The sequence below is a fragment of the Onychostruthus taczanowskii genome, unplaced genomic scaffold (assembly GCF_017590055.1).
Source record: "Onychostruthus taczanowskii isolate IOZ18803 unplaced genomic scaffold, ASM1759005v1 scaffold34, whole genome shotgun sequence".
Taxonomy (NCBI): Eukaryota; Metazoa; Chordata; class Aves; order Passeriformes; family Passeridae; genus Onychostruthus; species Onychostruthus taczanowskii.
This window is the reverse complement of record NW_024500794.1, coordinates 3375980-3402745: the sequence shown is the minus strand read 5'-3', so window position 1 is coordinate 3402745 and position 26766 is coordinate 3375980. Positions and strand designations below refer to the sequence as shown.

Here is a 26766-nt window from a genome sequence, read left to right as displayed (position 1 = left end):
ACAAGCAGGAAAACAAAACGCCACACAAGGTGAGAGTTTTTATGATTCAAGTAAGCAGTGCACTGGCATAGGTTGAAAATGGGGAAGGATAGGGAATGGAAAGCGCATACAGATGGGTCTTGCAGGCTGACATACTAGAAATGGGATGGTGAAACAAAATATCTGTAAAAAATACGGGTCAGACACAATGTCATTGCAAGAATGGAGGAGACACATCTGCAAAATAGTCTCCTGACCAAAGTAGACACTGAAGGCCCTCCCAGGAGCACTTCTGCATGGGCTATGTCCCTCCCAAGGTGACAGGGAGGGAGGACCTTGTGGTCAGTGCTATGAATAGGTGTCCCAACTTCTGTCCTCAATTCTTTCAGTAATGAATGGATCAAGCAGCAGCGAGGCATTCTGTCTCAGTTTCTCCATCTGTAAAAAAATTCCTCCTACACCTTGCAGGGAGATTTTGTAAAGCTTAAATGCCTGTACAGTGTTTTTCATCCCTCAGATGAAAAGGAACTGTGACATCTCACATCTCTCTTAGCAGTCAGCCCATTTCTTCAGCAGAGAGACAGGGATGCCAGTAGCTGCTCTGCCTGCTTAAAAGCTCCATGGCTTCCATTGAAATTGCAGAAGAATCTTTATTTGTTTTCCTCCATATAAACAGCAAATCCCAGGAGGAGAATAGATGATAGGTTTGTGTGCAAACAATTGCAGTGTATAGAAGGGACTCTCCAAATCAGCAATTTTGGGGATCATTCCTCAGGGCAAACCCACGACTTCTGAACTTAATCCTCCAACCACTGTAGCAAGTAGCTTCCCAAAAACTGACACTCTGCAGGCCACCTGCTAGGACAACAAAGGTGTCCACAGCATGGACATTTAACCTTGCAGAGAAACAGAAATTGGGATCTTCCGCTTAACTGTTATTTTTAAAGGTGCAGTTCAAGAGAAACCATGATGCTGCAATGTAGCATTGCGATATTTGGGATTCTTGTGGTAACCATAGCACGACTGTCAAGTTGCTAAGCAGATGTACAACGTGTACATTAAACAATTACATCTGAAGGTGATGGGACCAGCTGGTGCACATTACAGCCATTTTACTCATTTAGGGAACAGCCTGAGTAGCCTCCCCTTAAACACACACTTGGTGGGCTCCAGGTGGGCTGCACTTTTGGAAAAGCGGGGATTATAAGCAGAAAGTGGCACCTGCAGCACCACAGGAATATATACCTGGAGTATTGCAGGCAGAATCACTTGAAGGAGGAGCAGTGCTTTGCATTCAGCCAGAATGAAGCTGCACAGGTGTGGTTGGTATGCTGAGATGCAAGGGGCATAAGCCTATACCCAGTGCTGCAATGAAGCAATCTCATGGCTTTCAGACTAACACTGGCTTTCATTCACAGGCTCAGATAGAAGGTCAAGTGAGCTTACTTCTGCCTGCAGTATCTCATGTAGGCATTGTCCACATCACCTCCCTGTGAGCCTGTAAATCCCCTGCTTCTCATCTTTCCTTCCCCCTCTCTGTTCCCTTTCCATAGTGCAGGTTCTTTTGGGAGGCAGGGACATATGACACTGCACCATTAACACAGGCACACACAGAGGGGTGGTTCACAGAAGGAATTGCTGCTTCCCTGAGGAAACTGCACACAGCTTCCCCTCCCAGCAGCACCCTCCAGGCAGTCATCCTCTCTGCACTGCACCTCATGGAGTGGCAATAAAAGTGCAGCTTCTGTCAGAAAAATAAGTGCTACCGAAAGACCCCTTCTCACTGCTGAGATGTGCTACCTCTGTGTGCACCCAGCTTTGCTCACGCAGATACATTTTAATGGCTCCCTATTCCTTCTGGTACTGCATAACCAAGTAAGCTGTTCCTCTTCTGGTTCAAATTTCAACATTAATAAAACACATTCTAAAATGATGCCTATAACCAGCAGTACCAGCCCTTTATACAAGACTGCTGGCTTATGACTGGCATGAGGAACCAGGCATCTCTCTGAGTCCTCCAAGTGAGACGCTCACTGCCTCCTTCCCCACCATCCCAGCCAGCACACTGACTTCTCCAGACTGAGGGACCCTGGGCATGTGCTGTGCTCCTTTGCGTGGCAGCACTTCTGTAGGTAGGCAGATGTCATACCCTCAGTGTCACTGACAGGTGCTGAAGTCACAGGCCCCTAAATACTCTTCCAGATAGATACAAGATACAACTGGGAAACTTCAAGGAAAAGCTAGCAGCATACACTCTGCTAAAAGTGACAGTACCAGCAAAGGGATAGGAGCAGGAAAGCTGTCTTAGTGTGTTGCAGAGTCCGGGATGCATTTGTGGCACAAAGGCACTAAGCCTGCTCCTGTGGCTGGGTGACACCAGCAGCATCATAAACCAATCACTCTGTACTGACCCTACCACATCATTTTGTGTCCCCTGTGGGAAGAATGCCATTGGTGCTGGAAGAGGAAAAATGTTTTAAGTAGCAAGGAAACATCTGACAATGCAACACTGATAACATGGATGTTAGAAACAGTACATGAGAATGAAGCATTTTATCTCAATTCTCAAAATATTTGGCTTGTAAAAACACACAGGAAAGATCAATTTCTCCTTTGATCCCAGAAAGTCAGACTGATAATGAGCAAGTGCAGGACTCAGAACTTCTTCCACATGCCCACCAGCACTGAGCATGTTACTTAGCAAAGGCCAGACTAGAGGAGAAATTAGCAGTTGTGTTCTTCTCCCAGCACTTGTTCTGCTAAATCACAAGTGCTATCCCCTCTACCCCTACACACAGCATGGGAAAATATCAAGACACGAAGCATAAATGAAGCTCTACCATTCCAGGATGCTCCAAGGTGGGCAGGTGTGACCCTGAAGGGCCCTGAGGAGGAGGAAAGAGACACCACATTTCAGCAAGGCTTTGCTCTCCTCACTCACTTAAAGGAGGAACCCTGCTTTGGATTCAGCCCAGCACTGCATAGTGATAATTTCTAATCCAGCAGCTGAAAGATTACAGAAAGCTGAAGAAGACAGATGGTGTAGCAAAGATGGAGAAGCCCTTATTGCTTGGCTACAGCCTGTCCTTGCCGAAGTTAGGTGCAGGATTTCAGAAAGCTCCACCCTCTGTGTAAGCCACCACTTGCTCAGAGCCAGCCAGCCCCAACATACCACTGAGTTGCTGGCTCAGTGTGGGAGCAGCAGAGGCTGCTGGCAGGAAGGATTGCAGATGGCCTGCAAGGAAGAGGGATCCCTCCTCTGCACAGCCTCACAGGGTTTTTGGTTTGGGACCAGACAGGGAATAAAGACATTTTACATCCATCCAGCACTTCACAGAGGCACAAGCACAACCCCCACCAATTCACACACTGTCTCCTTTCACTACAAGCAACAGTCAGCCTTCCCAGTTTTATCTGCTGGAAAAGGAGGCACTCAAATTTTGTACAAGTCAACATCAGAGCCTGGGACAAAGTGATGGGGGCTGCCCTGGTTTCCTGCAGCTGGCTCTGCTCTCCTCTCTGCAAGGAGCACCCATACCCACCTCACTCTGCCCAGCTGGGACACAGTGGTGGCACAGAGAAAGCTCATGTGCCAGCCAACACCAGCCTTGCTCCCAGCAGGACTGCAGGAGAAGGATGCTTAGGTCTTAGGACTTTTGCTTTTGTGGGTTTGGAATAGTCTGAGGCCTAAGTGAAAATTAATGTATGGATGGGGGTTTTTTAAACCTTTTCTTTTAGTTGTTTTTAAGACACATTAAAAACATTAGATCTCATCTTCTTAATTTTTGCCAAAGTAATCTCCAGTAAGCTAATGAAATAGTAACATCACAATCAACAGAATAGAAGCTTGAGTAGGGAAACTGAAAGAAACATTGAAAACTTGCCTTCTACTTTATGTTAACACTTAGTTCAACCAGTTGCCTGACAAACACTATGCAAAATAGTTCTTTTCCTGAAAGCCAGTGCAATTTTCAGACAAGGATAAAGAAACTTAATGATACATTTTTTCAGTCTTCCAGGATCACTCCAGGAAAACCTGGGAGACAGCTTCCTGATATTTCTCATGTGAGTAACAAGTAGAGAAAAAAACAAATGTACTCCAGGAGATTTCAGGCACCCACAGGTAATAGGACAGGCATCAGCAGCACTGCAGTAACCTCCACAAACCAGCAATGGATCAGTGAAACATGCAGAAGTCTGACACAAGAAACTTCTCTGCTCCTAATGGCAGCATCTATTTCTTTTTATGGGACATCTTTGAAACAAGGCAAAGCAAATAAACCTGAGTCATGGCATCCAGTTCTGCTCTTAGATCTCTGCAGGCTGCATGAACCTTGGCAAAACCTCTTCTGTTCCTACCCCCTAGCCTTGCTTCCTTCCAAACAAGGATTTCAGGGACATTTTTGATGCCGAAAGAGGAAAGTTCATTTTGACAGATCCAGGAGGAATAAGTGGCACTCCCTGGATTTGCACAGGACATAAGTCCCCCTTCCTGCCCACTGAGTGAGGATGCTACAGTCACATCTGGGACAAGGGTGACACAGGCTTCTTGCACTACTCCAACCATTGCAATCTGAACATGCACCCATGCCCTTGATTTAATAAACAAAACATCAGAAAGCCCACACAGAGCTCCCCGTCCCAGTTTCAAAGAAATCAAAACAAAACAAAAACAACAACCTAAAACTTAAAGCTCAGTAGACCAAGGTCCCATTGCTGAATGTGAGCGTGGTCTGAGGGCAGACAGTGCTTTATACCTCCGTCTTCTGCTTCAGCGGAATGTGCTGAGGGCGTTATTTACAGCAGAGGCATTGTTGCACACCAGTTACTCATTCTTTGGGAGCTGTGGAGGCTGCAGGAATAATGAGATAATTCTCCCCGTTTTTCCCAGCAATGGTGGGAATGAGACCGCCTTTGTCCCCTGCTCCAGACTGCACAAACTTGGACGGTTTTGCTCTACCAGCAGAGCCACCTTAGCTGAGGCTCCCAGGACGCTTCAGCTGAGGCAGCACCCGGTCGCTCATGCGGGGGCACAAAGACCACAGCAGACCCTGGATAGCCCCAGACAGCAGAAATTCTCTGACTGGGAAATGTCAGCCCACGGAGAGCCCAGCATGTTCCCACTCCCCTCAAAACACACGTTGTGCCCTACTTGGGTGAGGATCGTCGGGAAATGCAGACAGCAGATGGGAGGGAATTAAACTCAGATTGAGGAGAGACTCAGGCCCCCCAGAACTGAGACTTATTCCTGGCAACACACAGCTGAAAAGCACTTAGATATCAGCAGTCCTTGTTAATTCACCAGAGGGTATTATCCAAGCTTGTTACAAGATTGATGTTCAGTGTGCTACAATCATTTAATAGTTACCCCAGCACTTGGCCTGGATAGGCATGCAAAATCTAGTAGCCAGAAGTTGTTTCTCTTCCTTGCTTGATCATTTTGCTGATCTCTTGGCCTGAGCACAATAGATCAGATTAGAAGGCTTTCTTTCTTTTTTTTTTTTCTTTTGGCTTCTTAGTCTCCTTAAACTAGATTCACACTTCTGCAGGCCACTTGTCATCACTGCCAGGACCATTAATTAGAGCTGATAAGAACCTGCATTACCTTCTGTGGCACAGAAATGGCATTGTGGAGGAGCAGCTTGAACCAGGAGCTTGACAGAGCAGCCACCCTCCCTTACCACTCAACACATACAATGGCTCCACACGCATTGAGGCAATCTAGAGCTCACTGGGAAGCCAGAGAAAGGTGGTGCAGTTGCCAAACCTGACAGCAAAAGTGCAGCTGGAAGTCCTTAATGTAAAGTTACAGGCTGCACTGCTCTTGCCTGCAGGTAGATTGATGGGCCCTTCCACCCTAATTCTTTCCACCAACCTGAATTTCAGAGAATGCACAGCACTGCAGGCTTCATAGACTACAAAACCACCATCATTAGGTAACACCTTGATGCTATATTCCTTTTATTTCAGCTACCATGGTGGCTCACTACTCTCCTATGGCTGAGGAGCTCAGCAGCAGCCACAGCTACACCTCACACTCAGCAAACCACTCAGATGCAAGGCTGTTTGCAATGGATGGCAAATCACCATCCTTGTGGCAATCCTTTCCCACCATCACATCTTCTGGCTTTCACCAGCCCCCAGCTCAGAGGAGCCCCTGTGGGCCTGACGGCAGTCTGGGCACAAGCACAACAGAGCCACTCACCCCAGGGCTGCACACAACAGCTGCATTTACAGGGACTGGGCCCGTGACTTGTTGAAGCTATTTCAGCTGGAAAACAAACCCCCTTTTTCTGCTCACCCTTGTTTTTAAGTGGGCATCAGGCACAGGAGAATGATGCTGGCTTTGCATGCAGCTGTGGCACCCACATCCAGTACCACTGGCAGCAGGAGAGCTGCTCACTGTGGGACCCAGCACTGAGCTCTGCAGGCACATGGCCCATTTACATCCTCAGCTCCCCAGAAAAGGGCAGCTCTCCCTGAGGGCTCCCACTTGCTCACCAGGGAAAGCTACCAGGCACCAGGGTCCTCTACCTTCCTTTTCTGGGACAGCAGAGGTAGGCAAATGCGGAGGGACTCAGCAGGGCTGTGAAAAGGAAGAAGCTAAATATTTTTGGCAAATAGAGAACACAAGCTGAAAAAAAAAAACAGACAAACTCTGTAGATGACTCTATGAAACTGATTTTAAAAGAAAAGGCAGGTCTAGTAGGTCAGAATTACTTCCTCCAATACACCCAGGTTTCTCTGTTTGTCTCTTCCAAAGTAACTGAAGAAGACAATAAAATCAGTTCCTTATGATATCCAGGTGGTAATTAGCTCATAAAGGGAAGAGGTGTAGATTTTTAGGGACAAAACAGGAGTTGAAACTCATAGCTTTTCTTCTATTCCTCTTTCCACTTCCTGTCAGCAACCAAAGCCTCGGTAAAAGAAAAGCCCACACATCCCTCTCCCAGCCTGCCTTTTGTCTCTTTCAAACTAGGTGAGAGCCATCAACCTTCCAGCTTGCTTCCAGCAGGAAAATCCAGCCCCTGTGCCCAGCAGAGGGCTGGCTGGGATGTCTCTTCCCCACCAAAACACTCAGCCACCCCGGCCTACAGCTGTGCTAGCCCTGCAAAGCCAGGCTGCTGACCTTTTCCTGGCACAAGCCTCTCCACACATTTCATCAGGGGATTGTTGTTTCCTCGTGGGTTCCTCATTTAAGAACATTATATTTGGAGCTCAGATAGAAAGGATCCATTTAACCAGATCTTTTATTCCCTCTCTCACCCACACGTACACACGTGCTGCTCCCCCATGGCCAGCTGTCTGTGCACACACACACACCACACATGCCTTTTGGCTGCCTCCCATCACATTTGGTTTAATTAAACACCCTGGAGGCTTGTTTCTAAACACATTATTGATAGATTTTTGGTTTGTTTGTTTTTGGTTTTTTTTAATACCCCGACTGCTGCAATTCTGAACTAAATATGGTAAATGACAAAATTCACAGGGGGAGAGAGAGGGAAAGAGGGGGAACACAGCAGCCCTTAGATGTGAGCAGCTTGAGGACACAGGCTACATTTGGAGTAGGATGCAGGAAAACTTGGTGGTAGTCCCCAAGGAAGCCAGACCCCCACCACAGACTGCAAGCACCCTGCCAGTCCTTGGATGAATTGCATCCCAGTCACTAGGAAGGAAGGACTGGAAACACCATGCAATTTCTGACAGTCTGGCAATGGGTATTTTGATATGAAAAGGTCCTACAAGGAGAAACTTAACCCTCCTCTTGGTGTCCTGTGCTGCTGAGCTTTAACTGCAGAGTGCCCAGGGACAGGAATGCACACAAAGCACTCCACTGACACCCTGCAATGTTCTGCCTTCACCATCAGGAGGAACTTCTTAGGCAAAAGTGCCCAGAAATTTGAAAAAGTAAAATGTGCCCTAAACTACTGAGAAGGAAGGAAAACCCCACCAGATTGCAGCAGATCTGCCATACCAATCAGAGAGAGAAATGCCCTCCTGACCCTACAGATGACTAACAGACAGTCTGAAACATGAGATAAAAGCATGTGCAAGAAAGGCTAAGCTTATGACTATTGTCCAGGTAAACTGAGAAAGCCTAGAAGGAAATCCCTCCAGGGATGCCAGCACTCAGGCTGGAAAGATCCTTTCAACTCCAGTTGGTGCAGGCTTGCCTGTCCAACTGAGGCTCTGGTTTCCAAGACATCTAGTGCAAGTGACATAGTGAGATAAATTGGGTGTATTATTTACTCCAAAAAATTGCTCAGGTTTTATGCTGGCTGCTCATCTTCATGCTGGATCCAAATCCAATGCCCTTGCTGAGCCAACACTGAAACAAGAAAAAGGTTTTACTTTGTGAGAAGGCAGAAAATAATAGCAACAATAAACCACATGTCACTGCCGAATATCTCTGGGAGAACTCACATTATCCCTGAAAAGACAGAGGAACAAGGATACTGGGGTGGGGGGAAAAGGGAGAAACTCCAGACTACTTTTGCAGTGCTGGATATTTGTGTAGCAGGAAAAGCATTTCATTCCCATGCAGCAGCTGCTGCTGCACAGGCCAGGAGGGCAGGTGAGGGAGAAGCTGCAGGTTGGAGTGATCAAACCATCATGCCATGAATGCTGAGTATGAATGCTGCAAAGAAAGGGAAACTGCCAGGAGTCTGCCCCTGCTCTGCCCATCCAGTGACTCCACAAGGGTGACTCCACATGCTCCCCCAGCCTGCCCTAGCTTGTAGCACACTTGGCCCACCTCCTGGGTTTGCTGCCAGGCTTAACTCAGCATCTGCAATGGCCCATGATGAAAAGCTCTGTCAAAAGCAGTGCAAAGCACTGCATACACTGGTCTCTGACAACACTTGCCAACTGTTTTGCCGCATCACAGGGCAGACAAAGGCTCACCACACACAGCATTGGGAGTCAGGCTCAGCCTGGTCCAGCACCCATGGCAACAAAAGCCCCATGCCTGAGCTGACACTGGGTTTAGTAACACACCACAACCTCCAGTTTACGCTTTTGTTAGAAAAATGACCCTGAGTTCAGGTCTGTTGGTTAGAGCCTGGTGCTAAAATAACCCCAGAATGCCAAGGTTGTGGATTCTATCCCTGTACAGGTCATTCACTTAAGAGCTGGACTTGATGATCCTTGTGGGTCCCTTCCTACACAGAATATTCTGTGATTCTCATACCAGACTGCACCTTATCCTCAGACAGCCTTCCTACTCCTCCCACTCCTCCTGAGAACACACCTCTGCTATTTCAAGTTTTATTCCTTGAAATAAGGGGCATAGCTTTGATGAGCACAGGCACAAGCCAGAAGCAGCATTGACCCATGGTATGGCTGAGCAGCACCTGTGGGACCTGTGCCAGAGGGAGCATCTCATCTTACCCCTCAAGGGAGGGCACAGGATCTCTCTCTGCCATTGGGGCTGCCCAGGGGATTAACCCACAGTTGTTCCTTCCTGATGAGGGAGGAGGGAGGCATGTGAGCCCAGATCAGTGTGCCTGGTACTCTCCATCAATCAAAGGGATGAAAGTTGCAGGAACCAAGGCCAGAAAGTGCCTCAGCTGAGCTGAGCTATAACTGGGAACCACAAAACTCGGCAACATTCCTGCTCTGTAGTCCTGTACAAGCTCAGAGATATTCAGCTTTACACACCCACCCCCATCCCAAATACTCAAGGAATCCCTGAGTAGCAGCACTGAAGCCTAGATTCCTGCAGCCTGATGGCTTGCATATTCTTATGCCTAATACTCTGCCTAAATCCAAATTATAGGCCTCCTTTCCCTCAGTAGGGTTTCCTTTCTTAATCTGTCTGTATGACTTGATGACTTCTGGCAAATGCATATTTTGGAGACTCCTGTCAAGCAGCACTAAAAGTGGCAACAAGGTACAAAGCTAAAAAGGGGAATAAGAGAGTGCAACTTCACAATTCTTTCCTCAAAGTAAAACTAGGGTAAAAAAAGGATCCTGCAAGTTCACTGTTTAGCTACAGCACCAATAAAAGCCCTAGAACCTCAAATCCTGTCTGGAAAGTTTGGGCTAAATAGCAGTATCTGTTCTTGGCTTAATTTGGGCAGTAGATTTTTCATTACTTTGAAATACTTTACACATTTGAAATGAATTGTGTAAGAGAATATTGATGTCCTTTTCCTCATCTGACTTAATTCCTTCCTGCCCATTCCAGGCTACACATGACCATTGGGAGGTGGGAGTGCAGGCAAAAATTCAAGTGCTGCAGTGGCAATCCAAAATACTGTTCCTCACCAAAGGGACAAGCCAAGACTGATGCCTGGGCTGTAATAAGAAGGTCATAGCTAGACACATCCATGCCTGATCCCACAGGGATGGAGAGCAACCTCATACCATGGCACAGGGGCATCACCCCACAGGACACCAGTGGGGAAAAAGGGACAACCTCCTGGAAAGGAGCTTCAGCCCAAGCTCTCACACAGCCCTTTTCCCTTCTGGAGGTCAGGTCTTACAGCACAAGCACCTCAACCCTGTTGCTGTTTAGGCACCGGATCCGGAGGTGAAGGCAAAGAGCAGAAACTATTTCAGGTTACGTGAACCCATCTCCACCAAATAGGATTATCAGACACAATCCAATTGGCTGAGGTGGGTCACAGAGCTGAAAATAGTTTTGTACTCTTGCCCTCTTAGCTGGTAAATAGCTTTCAGCCCCCAAAAGTGCTGAGTTGTGCTATGCATTGGTGGAAACAGCTTGCACAAAAGTGAGACGGCTTGAGGACAAGGAAGGGGAAACCTGGGCACTGGGTGAAATGCTGCTGTGGCATATTCGGGTCAAAAGGACACCCTGAAAGGATGGGGGGAAAAAAAAGAAAAAACAAAAAGCCAAATGACAAAAAAAAAAAAAAAAACCAAAAAAAAAAAAAAAAAAACCAAAAAACCACACACCCCAAACAAATTAGTTTGAAGTTGCAAACCACTCAGTTTAATCTATGATTTCTATTTATGCACATCTCATACAAAAGCCCGAATAGTTAATCTGGGACTAGAAATACAGGAAGCAGCATAGAACAGAGCCTGGCCCTCTTAATACAATCCCCTTCACAGACAGATCAAGACTCCTCTTAAAGCCTGTCTGCGAGCTTTGTTCCTGTTGTTCTGTTTGGAAGCTGCTCTCCAAACTTCCCTCACCTAACAGAATGAAACTGTGGTTTAATTCCTGGACTAGATTACCACAATTGATTTATCGGAGCCTGTACTGTTGCAAACACCTTCCCTTAGCCTTAAAAACTCTTCCATTTTCACACTGTTTACCTGCGAACATACTTAGAGAGCACTCTCATACCCCACTACCATTTTCCTCAGGCTAAACAGTCCAAGCTCTTCTAATCTCCCCTTGTAGGACAAGTTTTCCATTGCCTTATCATCCTGACAGGCTTGCTTCAGCACAAGTGCAGCTTCTGCTTAGCAAGATGATCTAAGAGCAAGTGCCTCTGCTCAAAGAAGTCAAGGTTTTGAGAGGCTTCTTCTTTGTTGCTGTTGATTAGTTTCTTTGTTGGTTGGTTGCTGGTTGGTTGTTTAAAACAAACTTTCTCCCTTTGTTTTGGTCACTAGATTTTTCAATGTCAACATTTTAGCCTTCTCTAATCTCAGGGGATTTGCATTCTTCAAGCTTTTTAAAAGCTCCCTGCACTCAGCTATCAGGACAGCCCCAGTACAGGCCATCAGTTGACTGTCCTGACACCATGGCCATTGAGATGATGGGAAGGAGGGGCTGAGGCTGGAACAACTTAATTTTTGCCCTTGAGCACAGGCAATTCAAACAGGAATGGCAGCCTAGCTGTCAGCACAAGGCAAAAGAAAAACATGCTCACAGCAACCCTGAACAAGAGCCTTTATCCCACCAAACTCATCAGGATGGAGAGGCAAGTGGGGCTCAGCAGGGCTGTCTTCTTCCTCCTGTCCCTGTTCTGCCTAGCACTTACAGGATGCTAATGGCACAGGCTCACTCCCTCCTGCTCCATTTCCATTAGCATGGGATGATGCAACTAGACTTTTACTGCAATTTGCTGAGGAACACTGCTGTCCAAACTGATGAAACAGCAATTCAGCAGAGGACGCAGGAGGCACTTTAGAGAAGTGGCAGGGACACCAGACAAGCTTTCACCACATTTATCAAAGTGCCAGCAGTTTCATTTCAAGGCAGAAGTGACAGTTATAAATAATGAGAAGAGCTACTCTGCATCTAGAGCATTTTAATAAATAAAAATGTAAAAAAGAAGCCTAAAGTGCACAGTTAGTTCTGCTTCTGCAACCTTTCAGGTTTTCCAGCAATGTATATATCAATGATTCTCTCCTTAGTAGTTCCTGACAGCACAACTCCCCCTGGATGATGGACCTTTAGCACAGACATGATCTTTCACATGCAGTGTAGGTTTCTGCACTTTTACTGGCAAATGCAGAGCTCTGTGATTGGGTGCACACACACGTGTGTGCACTTGTATATAATTTCATTGAGAGCTGCTTGCTCACCCTTCAGGCACAGGATAAACCAGACCAGGCACTTTGCTGCACACTCTAAGTTCATGCACACTCGCTTCCGATCGCTACTGGTTTTGAGGATGGCACTATTTTTTGACAAAATAGATCCTATTTTGTCATCCAATTTTGACTCTTTGTGAGGAATGGCAAAGGAAAGAGCAGGAAAATACCTCCTGAAACACAGCTCAGCCAATGTCCCCCCTGCCTGCCTAGCAGTATCCCCATTGCCTTACTCATGAGGCAATTTCAAGGATAGATGACACAATGCTTAGCAGTCTTCCAGCACAGGCTCAGAGGGCAACATAAAGCCCACTCAGAGCATCAGAGCAACCTTTCAAATGCCACACTTCCTCACACACTGTTAAAATACAGCTTGACCTCGTAGGACAGCAGGACCACCACACAAGTACATGCAGCAGCACACACACTGCCCACACCACGTCCTGCTCTAAGAGGATTCCAGAGCACTCACACACCACATCACTAGAGGTGCAGCACAGTTCTGGTGGTCCAGCCTGTGACCTCGGTCACTGGAGGCGCACCACTTCAAATTCTGTGCTTCATTCAGCCTTTGCAAGTCTTGGGGAGCTCTGTCTCTCTGCACACCCTGCAGCTCCTGCCCTTTCACGCCCAGCTTGGACTGATGCCCACCCTATGCATGGTAAGTATGCCCTCTCTGCTAATGTAATTCACACCTAATTAAACCCCTGCAGAAAGGAGGCATTTTCTCTGTGACTTGCTGCTAGTTGTCTGCACAAACTTACTGAGATGCAGCAGTGGCTGCTGCCGCAGCATCCTTCCTGCAAGAGAGACAGGAAGGTGCTGTGGGGAAGGAAATTGCTTCATATGGAAAAATTTACTTCACTGATGCAGACTTAGAAGTGCCAATCCACTGGAACTTCCCAGTCCCCTCATCCAGCAAGGCAGGCAGAGTGAGCTGGAAGCCAGACTGCAGCATCTGCTGCCAGGGTCCTGGGTGTGCTGGAGAAATACACCTGCTGTGCCAGTGGCACCCACCTCTCCTTCCCTGGCTGTTCAAACATACCTGGATCTGCAAGAAGCAGCACACTGTTACCAAAATCATGAAACCCTAACAGGCATAAACTGTTTGTTCTCCCTTACTGCCTACTCTCAATGGTAGTCACTGCAGGTCGTGCGATAAAGTAAGAGAGGCACAACAAACAGCTCCCAGAGCTCTGCTTCTTTATGGATGTAAAAGACCAAAAAAAACCCAAAACCCCAGGGAATGGAGCAAACTGGATGCCAATGTCACAAAAATAGTAATTAAAAAAAAATTAAAAGGGAGGAAAAGTAAATAACCTTTAGTCAAAGTACCCAAGTATCACTGTGCAGCTGAAGAGTCTGCTCGTCTTGGGAAGGGTTTCTTTTCTTAGAGAATGTGTCCTGCTGAACTGCACAGAGATGAGCATGAAGAGACACTCCCTTCCCAGCAGAGGAAGTGTAAATTCAGAATGCAGCTGTCAAGAGAAAACACTGAGCTGTTTCCAGAACCATATTTATGGCTGAATTTAGAGGGGTTTATATTTAGAGAAACTGTTGGGTTTGGGTTTTCTTGGTGGGTAACTTCTGCATTTCCTTTTACTTAATTGAGAGTCACTCAAGTGACCCAGGTGATAACCTTGTGTAGACTCATTCATAAAACTAAAATGCAACAAGCTGAGCTGAACAGCTGACAGTCTAGAGTTAAAGACTCCTAATCTGGAAATGAAATGCTGAAGGTTCTCATAGCAACATCATCTCAGGGTTTTATATGCTCAATACCCAGCAAAACAGTCTTCTAAAAATAAATTTAAAAAACAAAAACACAAAGAAATATTCACACTGAAATTATAGTCTTCTCCAAGTGCAAAAAAGACAAGATATTATTTCCTAAATGTCACAATTTAGAAACCTATTCATGTGTGACATTTATATTACAGTAACACAAGCATCTGTATTTTTCTCTTCTTGAGTTACCAACAAATTCCACTGAGTAAAAAAAAAAAATAAAGAAAAAAATATCAGCTCAGTTACATATTCTATCTTATACATAACTGGAGCTGCTTGCTCTGAATGAGTTCCAGAAGCTTCACCAGAGCAAACTCTGTAAGAGGGGGTGCAGCATTCAAAAGCTATCTGGGAAGAAGGTCCTCTCATGCAGGACCTATACACCCCAGAAATACAAAGATTTCAACAATTTGTTGGCTGTGTTAAAACTTGCCTGAATTTTCCATACTGAATATTATCACAGGATTCCAAGAATTCCAGTGGGACTTGAACTTATTTTTCTCTGGGCACCTTGTGCTTCATCATTTGGTAATGTTAATATAAGGTCTGATCCTGCTGAGCTCTGAGTATCCACAGTGCTCCCTGGGGAAGTCTGTGGAGGCTGCCAGCTGAAGTGCTGAGCATAAGAGGACTCCAGCCCCTATAGCCTCAAACAGCACCAAGTGCTGAGCTGCCTCAGAGCATGCTGCCACTAACAGAAATTTGGAAACATTTTTTTAATGTTTGTATTTCTATCCCTTTTTTCTTCCTCACAGCAAAGAGCAAGAAGTGCTCTTCTACTAAAGAAGTTGTGACTGACTTTCCACATTAATTTCCATCCTTTTACATTACAAATAACTCCTCCCAAAAGTTGAAAATAAAGGCACCGTCCTTCACACCACCACTCAGAGCACCAACCCCCAGAGCCCAGGGAGCAGGGAATGCTGGATTTTCAGTGCTTCTTCTAGGAGCAGAGAAACAGTCTCTGACCTGCTCCAGGCCTCCACCACCAACCTGAATGAGCCCCACACTGCCTTCAGAATTCAGTGCCACCCCTGGCCCAGCAGTCCTATCAGGCTGCCAGGATGGGATGGAAGACGAGAAGGTGAAGGCAAGACCTCCAGACCCCTGCATATGTTCCATCATTTTTGTGCTGCAGAGGGGTGTATATTCACTTGAATCAAGATCTTCTTCAAAAAAGGGAAATCAGAACTGCAGGAACTCAGCACCCAAGCAATAAATGAGCAGTACTCAGTGGAAGAAGTAAGACAGCTGAAAAGAGGTGTAGCTACATTAAAACTTATGTTACCAGAAGCAATGATTACCTTTACTTCTGAGCAATTTACCCATACACACAGAAGAGAAAGGTTTCTCCTTCATGTCTGCTGGGAGCTAGCGATTTAACACGTTATAACCGGTTTTAGTGGGCTTTGTTTGCTGCCAGCCTTGGCAGAGGTCTGCCTGGCCTCATCACTGTCCCCACGCTCCAGCTGGCTCTTCCTACAGCAGCAGAGAGGGAAGCCTGCTCTGCTGCTGCCCCTTCTGTGCCTGCTCCACTGAATTTAAATGTCATCAGTGTGACACTATCTGGGGAGGAACACAAACAAACCTGGAATCCCTTACCTCTACCCACAGAGGAATAAAAAACAACCAAAAACCAAAAACTGATTCACAAAAGCAGCACCCGCAGTCAGCCTGGGACATCGCAGTGTCTGGAGCTCCTACATGGCTTGCCAGTTGGGGTTTCTCATGCCACCAAGGGCTCCTGGATGCTAAAAGCAGCAGGAGAAGTGGGCAAGTTATTCCACACCTCGCTGGGAAGTGGAGCTTCCCCGTGGTGGAGGATGGATCATGACACCTGCACCAGCAACATCTAGAAAGAAAACTCAACAAAAATTAGCAGAAAACTCAAAAAAATCCTGCAACCTGTTCACTGTGGAGACAGCCCTGACAAAGGCTCTCAGTGGTGGGATGGGGCAGGAGGCTTTGCCCACTCTCAGCAGTCCCAGGGCAGGTCAGGTGTTGCTCCTCTGTCCTGCCTTTACCCTGAAACCTTGGAGTTGGGGAGGCGCACCTGCATGTCTGGAAACAATGCCAATCCAGAGAGCTTGCTGCATGGCAGGATGTGGTTTTTAGAAGGGAACTTTGCACAGGTCAGCTTTGACCAGAGGCATCAGCATGAATAAGGAGACAGAAGCCCTGGCCAGGATACGGGATCACCCCCCCTGCACGCACCCGCTCATCCTCCAAGCCTTTGGCAAAGGACCCCATCTCATCCTATCCCCTGCTACCACTCCAGTCTGACTTATCCCTCCCTTTTTTTATTACCTCGGTGCCGCACGAAAACCAGCTGCAACTCAAACAAGCCTCTGCTAGACCATAAAGGCAGAAGTGGGAACAGGCTGGGACTGCTCCAAATGAGTGGCATGTTGCCCAGGGCCCGGAGCCTGTCCCCCACCAGCCCGGCGCCCCGGGCTTCAGCGGAGGGGCTGAAAAGCCGCATTGAGGACAGCGGGGACGTCAGGGCTGGCTGAACATCCCGTCCGGGAACAGTGGGCTCCTTGTTCGCTCGCCGGGGCGGTGGGGAAGCCTCAGCAGAAAGGCTGCTATTCAAATGGAAATCAGGGCCTTGCACCAGGCCGGGAGGAGGAGGAGGAGGAGGAGGAGGGTTGCTGGCTTCTCACAAACAACAAGAAGATCGCTGGGAGACTGAATCGGGAAAAGGATGGAGGAGGGGGGAGACGCTCTCCAGCACATACACGGCACAAGTGGATGCTGGAAGGGCGAGAACAAGTGAGAACAAAACCCTTTGCTGGTGAGCGCCCAGTGTAACTTGCCCCGTGAGAAGCAGATGCGGTAAGGCTGAGCATCTAACATGCTCATGATCCCAAAACCACATCCCAAACTCAAATGAGCCATGTTACACGTGAAAGAATAGCAGCTGCAAGGAATAAGACCTTGTGCCCATGGTCTTGTAGCAGACCTGGCACAGAGACGTGCTGATAACTCAATGCAAAAATGGTTTTCAAGTTCCAAGAAATGTCTTGCTCTTCTTTAAGCATTAGAACCTGTGGATCCATTCCTTCCTTTTCAATTGTTTTTCTCCTGGTGGAGGAGTGGAACAAGGTGAGAGGAGGGGGTAGTATCATCAGGAATTTGTGTTTGATTATTACATTATAACACAACTTTCCAGCATGCAAGGAAATGCAGCAGCTCTTCACACAAGGCGTCTGAGTGAGTAATTCAGCAATGGAATAAATCAAGGCAAACCCTCAATTAATTAAACCAGAATTAAATTAATTAAGAGGAGACATTATGACTTCAATCACAGGAAATTCTACAAGCCAACCTGTGGCTTTATTTTCACAGCTGTGCTTGTGCTACTCTGTGCTGCTATCAGTCAAAATTAATTCTAGGTAGAATCGTGGAATGGTATGGTTTGGTTTGGTTTGAAAGGGATATTAAAGACCATCTAGTTCCAGTCCCCCTGCCAAAGGCACAGACACTTTCCACTAGACCAGGTTGCTCAAAGTCCCATCCAACCTGGCCTTGAACACTTCCAGGGATGGGGCATCCACAGCTTCTCTGGGCAACCTGTGCCAGGGCCTCACCACCCCCACAGTACAGAATTGCTCCCTAGTATCTAATCTCAACCTACTCTCTTTCCCTTTGAAGCCATTACTATTTGTCCTATCACCACACACCCTTATAAAAAATCCTTCCCCAGATCTCTTGTAGCCCACTTCAGGTACTAGAAAGTGCTCTAAGGTCCCCCTGGAGCCTTTTCTTCTCCAGGGTGACCAATTCCAACAAGAGCCTGGGAGACAGCAGCTGTCCTACAGAGCCCAGCATCTCAGGTCAACTTCTCTCTCCTCACCCCAGTCTCCATCCTGGATCAGGCTTGACCAGGAAGGGAAATATCTTCTCCCTAGTCTTGATGACATCCCTTTCCCATGCATGATTTGTCCACCCAGGGCACTGGAAAAAGATAGAACCTAAGAGTGACCTTTAGTTGGCATATTCCTATCTTGGTCATGAGCAAATACAAAAAGTTGGGTTTGGTATTCTTTTTTTATTTGGTCTTGGAGTTTCAGAGTAATTCACTGGGACTTACTCCAAAGTTCAATTATCACAGGACAAGATCACAGGCTGCAAGAAAAAAAAAAGTGATACACTGAACTCTGGTTTTTAATTGGGCTCACCAGGAACCACCTAGGTCATCCATGGGGCAGATATTCAAAATGGAAGTGTAAAAAGCAAGGATTAAAGAAACAAATAAAACATGTTTGTCCTGCCCACCTTCTCCCTCCACTTTAGTAAGTAATTGCTCACTATGTTTCTCATTCACTCTGTTTCTTAGCTATCTAATGGACAACAGGAACATTCTTGGAAACAGAAGTTTGGACAAACGCAGCAAAGCTTCATTTTCCTAAAAGTCTGCCATTCTCCAACTCCACCAGTAGGTAAGAAAGTCTTTATCTAAACCTTTTTAAAAAAGTACAAAATGCCATGGACAGACACAACAAAAGTACATCTTTTCAAGGCTCACTGAGGTGGGAGGGAGGTTGGTTTGGTTAAAAAGCTAAGCTTCCATACTGGGAGAGACTAATGTTTTCTGCAGAGAAATGAACACTCTCCAGCTGTGTATTCCCCAAGGAATTAAGAGCCACACCAGCCATATATTCAATAGCTATTTACGTGCAAGGAAAGCACCTGGAGATCAGAGGACAGGAAAGGAGAGGAGGATCTCTTGCTGCCATTGATTCTTGTAGGAGAAAGCATTTCAGTTATCTCCAGGCAATGCCTGGTGTCCATTCTAGCCCTTTTACTATCTGTGATTGCTTCACAACACATTATTTAAAAAAAAAAATTATTTACTCTCAATTCATGTTACATTTGAAAATAATTCATTCTTAATTCACAATCACTTGGTGAATGATTTAAGGAAAAAAATCCCTTTCAATGTGAGAGAGAGTTAGTCCGCCTGCACCTGCCCTCGATGTGGTCAGTAACCTTGACCACAGGGTGCTGTGTCTTGTCACAATCTGACAGCAAGAAACCAGGAAAGCTAAATAGAAAATTTTCCTCCTTACTCTCAGGAATGCCATGCAGCAAATAGGCATCTCCCAAATACTTATGCAACTGACCTGCCTGTAAGAAAATTTAGGAGCAAGCAGACAAGGACAGTCAGACCCCACAGCTTCCCTGCACACTAAAGAGTATTTACAGACCCCGCTGAGCAGCAGGATCCAGCTCACTGGAGCTGACAAAGCATGGTGATCTCAGCATATGTTTCACAGGCCTTGATGCTTTTTCTCCACAATGGAAGGGAGGGATAATGCCATGCCATCAACTGCTACTGGAGCCGGATTGATCAGATTCACCTCTCACCTCCAACCAACCTGCTGCAGCCCTAGGTACTGTGAGAGGCAGGAGGAAGGTGCTCTGGGAACTTCACTCTCCCTCATGCTGGACAGGTGGCTCTCTGCCCAAACCCTGAAATACACCATCTATCTTGTCTCTGAATTATAGATTCTGAGCAAAAGCCTGCTAAGTTACTGTAGGTTGGGGGCCCAAGTTCAGGTACTTCGAGTCATTTGCGTGCAAAAGGCTGGTTTAAATAGCTGCTGCAAAATACACATCACATCCAGGCAAGAAATCGTTTTGTTCTCAGCTCCCACTCTTTTGAACAAAAACGAAGCAGGGGAGAGCACTATTGCCCCAAAAGCATCTTTTGACCCCTGCCAAGGTAAGCAGTGTCTCGGCACAGAAGGGACAGGAGACATTTCAGAAATGTAATATACCTGGAGGGAAAGGATGAAAGTGGCAATCTACTTCACAGAAATTTAAACTATCCTGATTTTAAAAATTCATTGCTGCTCCGTGTTACTAATGTAGCAATTATTAATCATTATTACCTTCATATTATGTTAATTTACCTCCTGTTTAACCTCTGTGGTGCAAGTGCCAGCCTTCATCAAGGTAGTTTATAAACAAACCGTCTAATCACTCAAGTATCAACACAGCTCAGGTATTCAGCCCAGATGCTGCCAGAAAAGCAACAGCAACAGCTGCCATATCCACTGGCACTACTAAAATATAGCTGATTATGTACTAAAACAAACAAACAAACAAACAAATCACATACTTTTGTTTCTCCCTGATTCTTTCAACCTCCAGGATAGACAGAAACTGACAGAAACTATACTTAATCATCTGGTTTACTGGCTTTACAATAAATGTGTGACTGTAGGTTATGTTTTTGGTACACTCTCAAATCCCAAACTGAAGATAGAATTGCTGAGTCCCTAGAGAGGTTTTCAGGGTGCTCAGTTCTAGTTTTTCAGTTCCTCTGGAATGTGACAGAGCCAGGCCCAGACTTATCCTGTCCCCCTCTCCTCTGAGCGTCATCAGGCCAAAGGATCCCTCATAAAGGCTCCCAGTTTCAATCCCTCTTGGCGATTGCTGTCTCCCCCAGGAGAAGCTGGCAGAGGTGATTTTCTGAAGCAGAAAAGGCTTGGGGAGCAGCCCATTAATGTGACTCACTCCCAGGGGGTCCTTCTCCATTCAGTCCCATATGGATCTGCTTCGTCCCTTCTTCCCCCCACCCCTTCAGTGCATTCCCATTCTCACCATGCTCCTCAATCTGCAGGTACCCCTGACAGGGTCACCTTCCTGACCAGCTCCCTCTTTGGACATGAGGAAGGTGGCTTTCTTCTCCACCACCTCCAAGTATGGCAAAGGAAGTCTACCAAGCAGGTAAAGGAGACACAGGCCCATTCCCTGCTCCTAGTGACAGCTGATGGCATCTGCAGGGGAGCTCTGGGTTTGTCCTAGTTCACACAAAGAAGCTGCAAGGGGTGAAAACTCTGAGGCTTTTTCCTCAATGAATCCTGTGTTGCCTCTGCTGAGCACATGGACAATCACATTTGATTTTTCAAAGGCTCTTTAACCAAATTCATGTAGATTGTCTCAAAGGTGACAAAAAGCACACAGATATCCTTCTGCTGCATTTCAAGGCCTGGCTACACAACATGGTGGAAAGGCAGCTTTCAAAAGAAAATATTTCCCTTTTCATACATGCAGGAACCCATTCCTCCCCCCTTGACCTTGATAAGGTCAAGGTTAAAGAAGGGTAAAATTTTCCATGCAAAGCCAGTGTGAGCTAGAATCCAGGGACAGGAAAGTTCCAGGCAATCTTTTTCAAACCTGGCAAAATAGTGAAGTGACTCAAAGCAAAGACAGGATAACAATCATAAAAAGCACAGCTACTCAGGGGGGCAACAACTGCAACTAGGGAGACTTTTAACAACATTTATCAAGAGCGAAACTGAGGCAAGAAAAGGTGAAAAGCATAACTAAAAATAACCAGGCATTCTTAAACACAAGCAGCACAACAATTCTCGGATTGCAGTACCATTATATTTTTAAATCCTAAAAATGCTGTTTGAGTCCCTAGAGAGGATCCAAGCCAGCTGTGGATTACCCATGCCCAGGGTGCAGAAATACAGTGGTGGCTCCATCAGGGTTAGCATAGCCATCAGGGGTAGCACAGCCCGAAGTGCCCTGGCTCCGGCAGCACGGACGGGGCACAGCCACTGCGAGGGACAGACCCAGCGTGTAGTGGCTGGGAGCCCGAGCGAGGCAGCTCTGCCAAGCAGGCAGTGTGCAGAGCCAGCACGGGTGTGCCTGCACCCCTGAGCTGCTGCTGGTCAGGAGTACTCAAGTGCACAGCACGGAGATGCTCGAGTGACCCTGTGCTGTGCCAGCCAGGTTTGATAGAGCCACTCGTGAACCAGAGTGAAGAAACCCTGCCAAAGCTCCTCTGCTGCAAAGCCAGTTAGGTGCCTCTCCATGTGATCCCCTACATGCAGTATCTGCGAGAGCTTATCCTGAGTCCTAAGCAAAGGGGTGGAAGCTAGCACAGGTCTGCCACTGCATCCAGGCTGCAAAGCCCTTTCCTGACCCAGGCTCTAGGGGACACTGCAAGTATTGAGCACAGCCTCAGCTGGACTTATTATGGGTGGAATGACCCCCACCATGTTAAAAACAAACTGTTTCCAGGGGAAGCTTCCAGATGTAGTTATTTGCTTTCGCCTCACTACCTAGTACCTGTAGCATCTGTGTGCTTCACAGTCCAGACAAGCCACTCTGCATGACCTCAATGTAACAAGAGAAGCACTCTACTCTGAAGAGACATGGGGGGTAACAATCCCCTGAACTGCATCCTCAGGAAATCACTAGCTTCATCCTTCTGCCCCAAGGCAGGATCTCCTGCAGTTCTGTCCCCCTGCCAGCTGCTGGACGAACTTATTCTTAGAGGCCTTTTTCAATGGTGCAAACTGCATGCTTTCCCTAGCCAGCCTCCTCTAAAACCTCTTGACCTCTCCTGTATGTGGGAAACCTTCAAGGATGATGCAAATCCTACAGAACCCAACGGCACATATGGCACTCTGGCACCTGGGGTTAAGGTTGCAGCTATTTGAGTTTCTGCAGAAGAGCATGAGCACACAAGCAAAATGAGCCCAGGGAGCTTTAATAAACTATGTGCTAGCCTCACATGGAGAGCAGCCCATAAGATAAAGAACCTCTTCACAGAGTCTCTGAAGTCTTACACACGGTCTATTTGTATATCTGCACTGATGGCAGCACAGATACATCCACAGAGCACAACACACCCTTGTACATAATGACAAGGGAAAAACATTGCAGTTCTGCTTGGCTGGGCCCCAAGTCAGGGCAGTTTTGCTCCTAACCTTTATCCTCATTATATATCTTGGTTCATGGTTACAGTGATAGCAGTAATACAGCACCAACACAATGTTTTTCCCTGACAGCATCCTGAAATGTCCATAAACAAGCCCTTGTCATTCATTCCCTTCCTAGAGGTGGGGAAAGCAAGACCCAGGGGTGTGTACTCTCCACCATGCAAGTGTAGAACAGGGCAGGGATCAGACACAGCCTCACACTCATCTGCTATGTTGTGCAGGCAGCATCTCCTCCTACCACCTGCTCTCCAAGACTGGTCAGGGAGCAAAAGCCTGATAACAGGTAAAAAATGCAGCCCCTGGGACAAGAAAGAGCAACAGTAATCTGAAAGATTAATGGAAAACACAGCATTGGTGCGGTGGTGTGTTTCCCTTCTGGAAAAAAAAAAAAAAATCAGAATTTTCCTATCCAAGTCCTCAGTACAGCAAAAGAAGTCCAAAAAAATCACACAAAGCACTGCCCTGCTGCTGCTTTGCTGATGTCAACTACTGCAGAACAAAAAGGATGAGGCTGTTCAGGCACAACCAGCTCGCTGCCAGAAGACATCCCTCCAATCTCTCTGCATGCTGCAAAAAAACACAACTTGGTACATAAAAAATCAGATCCTGCACCTTTCTACCCCATATCTATCAGTGTGCTTGTGCAATGATAACCAAAATAGCTGTGAACTCCTCCAGTGACTCGAAGCACTGCTACCCCATCTACTCACCAAACCATCTGCAGGAGGAGGCAAGGACGTGTAGTTCTTAACCATGTTTTTTGGTGCTTATTTACTCTGTGTATTTGCATAAGTACTGACAGAATTTGAAATAAAAGCCTCTTCATGCACACATTCATATTCCGCCACCCCACAGACAGGACAGCTTCAGCCCCTATCATTCCCCACACTTCCAATGGAAAAAATGTGTGTGGGCAGGGTGGGGGGATAGTCATGAGCAGAAGCCACGATCTGACTCTGTCAGCAGATGACTTCTATTTGCACTCGTTAGCACTGCCCTAGCGTGAGCTAACACCACCCCCTCGGGTAATTTAAATTTATAAAAAAATAGAAAAGAAGGAAAAAAAAAAAAAGCCTGTATTTCTATATTTAGGAGGTTAGGATAATCGGGGTGGAAGAGCCCATCTGTTTGGCGTTCACTCCAGCTGCTATGGATGCGGAAATTTGTCTGTTTTCTTTCCTTTTGCCTGTTTTGACTTGTCCTGGCTGACTGTGAGAGAGACACAGAGAGCGTGATGTATGGCCACAGCCATTTAGGTCTGCAACTGTGCACCATCCCATTGGAGTCACAGCAGAAACACTTGACATATCTAGGGTCTTTCCCACAGGAGTGTAAAATAGGAAATAATAATTTTTGTTGGTTTTGTTGTTATTATATTTTTATTGATACTATTAATAAGTCTATGTTTATAACACTGAAACACAGAACAACACAGAAAGGCACAAGACAAGACACATCTTAGACCTCTGTAAAAGTCAGCTTTAAGAAGGCAGCCTTGCATCTGCCACGTTTCTTTTGGGAGATCACCCCAAATAAAACTGAATTTTTGTGGGATGCCAACTCATCATCATTGGCATTAGCCACTGGATGGAGACATAGCCACACTTCTTCTCAAACCAACCTCTCCTGCCATTTTTGTCCCAAGGCTCTGTGAAAGTGAGTTAAATTCAGAAGTGGCCTTTGATCTCCCACCTTCCTGAGCTGGCCAGGCTCTGGTCCCAAAATACTGAGGATGCAATTACTTCAAGAAGTCTCCTGATGCTGTTCCTGTCATAGACACGAGTGCCACAGTCCTTGGGGGGTATAGCATCACTGCCCTTGTAAATCTAACGCAGTGCTACTTCTTTTGCTGCTAAAGGCAGCAACACATCCCTGCGGTGTTCTAGGGCACGTGGCAGACTGTTAGAACCATTTGCTCTTTACCTTGTTTGGTACAGGTGACTGCTTTTTAATTTCAATGTTTCAATGTTTTAACATTCATCACTGAGGTCATAAAAGGTGCAAGGGATGAGCAATACGTTTGGACATATTTCATGTGATTAGTGTTCTGAAAGCCTTAGAAAGAGGAGAGAAGACTGTTGGTGCAATATTCAGAATTCCATTGCCAGCTTTTCCTACAGAATCTTCTCCAGCCCTGGGGCTGGAATCACAGTACAGTACATGGAGGAGGACAGGTGGGTGAGGAGTATGGATCAATAAATAGGAACATAGATTGGAGAGTGCACAGTCCAGGCACTCCCCAGTCCTCCCTGAAGCACACACTCCTAATCCAGATCTAGCCCTCCCTTCTGTTGCCTGACAAACATTCCCTCACCTTCCCAACCACATGAAGCTGAAACTCTCCCACTGATTTCCATGTGTACAAGATCAGGATCTAGACCATCACCTAAATGGCAATCAGTGTGTACAGAGGTCCAGAAACCCTCTTGGTGGAAGCAGCCCTCCTCTCATGGGTGCAAGTTCCTTGCATACAAGCACCGATGGACATCGACGGCCACATTTGGCAGGCTTGTCTTCATGGTGTGTCTGGTCTGAGGAGGAGGTCATTTTAACTCTCACAAGTCAGCAGAGACAACTTCTCTTCCTCACCCAAAACTGACTGCCTATTTCTTCAGTTGCATCCCACACATCATCGATCACCCAGAAATGGCTCTTACTCTTCCTAGCTTCCCAGACCACCCTTTCCTGAACTGTCTGTGCTCTTCCGCTAGCTACTTAACTCAGTAAGTCCAGAAGCATTTATTCCCTTGGGACACAAGGCCCCTGCACCCACCCATCCTCTGACAGAAGAGCAAAGGCCTTAAGCATGTTAATTTTCTTTTCATAAGGTTCATGACATTAGGTGAGGTACTCACTGCCATGCTCCACCCTCTACTACACATAAGAGACCCCACACAGGTCAGCCCAAAGACACAAAAAGGAAGAATATGAGGTCTCACTGGTTCACAGACCCAAAAAACAACTGTTTAAATGTGCCTTCAGGTAGGCCAACGAAGCATCACCTGTGTTAGCTGAAGGGTGTCTCACACAGCTTCAGAAGCTGCTTTCCACAATCTGCACAAAAGTTGCACACAAAAATGTGCAGCCTTCAGCTGCTGAAATTGTTGCAACTGTTCTTTAAGATGCTAAAGTAACTCACGCCTATTCCTTGCAGATCCAGAGGAAGTTCTTCTTTCTGTGATGCATTCTTTGCATTACTTTTGTCAAGCATTTTTTAATATTTCCAAGTACATGGAAAATGTACTGAAATCTGAGAAATCTTAAAAGATGAAGATATAAGTAAAAACTGAAACTTATGGCTGAGGTTTTGTTTGTTTGCTTTTAAATTCTTCATGCTATTTCCTCCAATACTTAAGGGGGAAAAAGCACAGTGATATGTATGAGAAACTTCAGATAAACTGCCTTGTATTTGATGAAATCAGAAATACTGCAACTTAATTCTACATTTATATCACCCTGTAATTGCAGATGAGGAAACAGAATTCTCTTGTATGTTCACTTTCATGAAAGATAAATTTGCTTTGTTCTCTATTTTGGTCCCTAATTCAGAAAACCACTTAAACATATGCTGAAGTTCATAATTTGCCACTCTACCACTTATGCATCTACTCAGGAATATGCCTGAAGTCAGGCATATGCACAGCACACCGCTGACTGTGGACCTTAGAGCGTTCTGTTCATTTCTGCAGCTATTCTAATTTAGTGACGTAAATGTACAAGGAAGTAACACATTTTG

At 46.2% G+C, this 26766-nt stretch overlaps 1 protein-coding gene across 2 annotated transcripts in view; it reads right to left on the bottom strand.

The window, feature by feature from the left end:
• Window positions 1-26766, bottom strand: part of IGSF11 (immunoglobulin superfamily member 11) — a 104792-nt gene that overhangs the window by 64707 nt on the left and 13319 nt on the right. The window contains exon 1 of one of the 2 annotated variants that reach the window (XM_041411090.1): window positions 15886-16002. The exons of the other annotated variant lie outside the window; for it this stretch is intronic. The gene's annotated coding sequence lies outside the window, so the exon portion shown is untranslated. Of the gene's footprint in view, window positions 1-15885; window positions 16003-26766 lie in introns of those variants that run through there. 2 annotated transcript variants of the gene reach the window in all.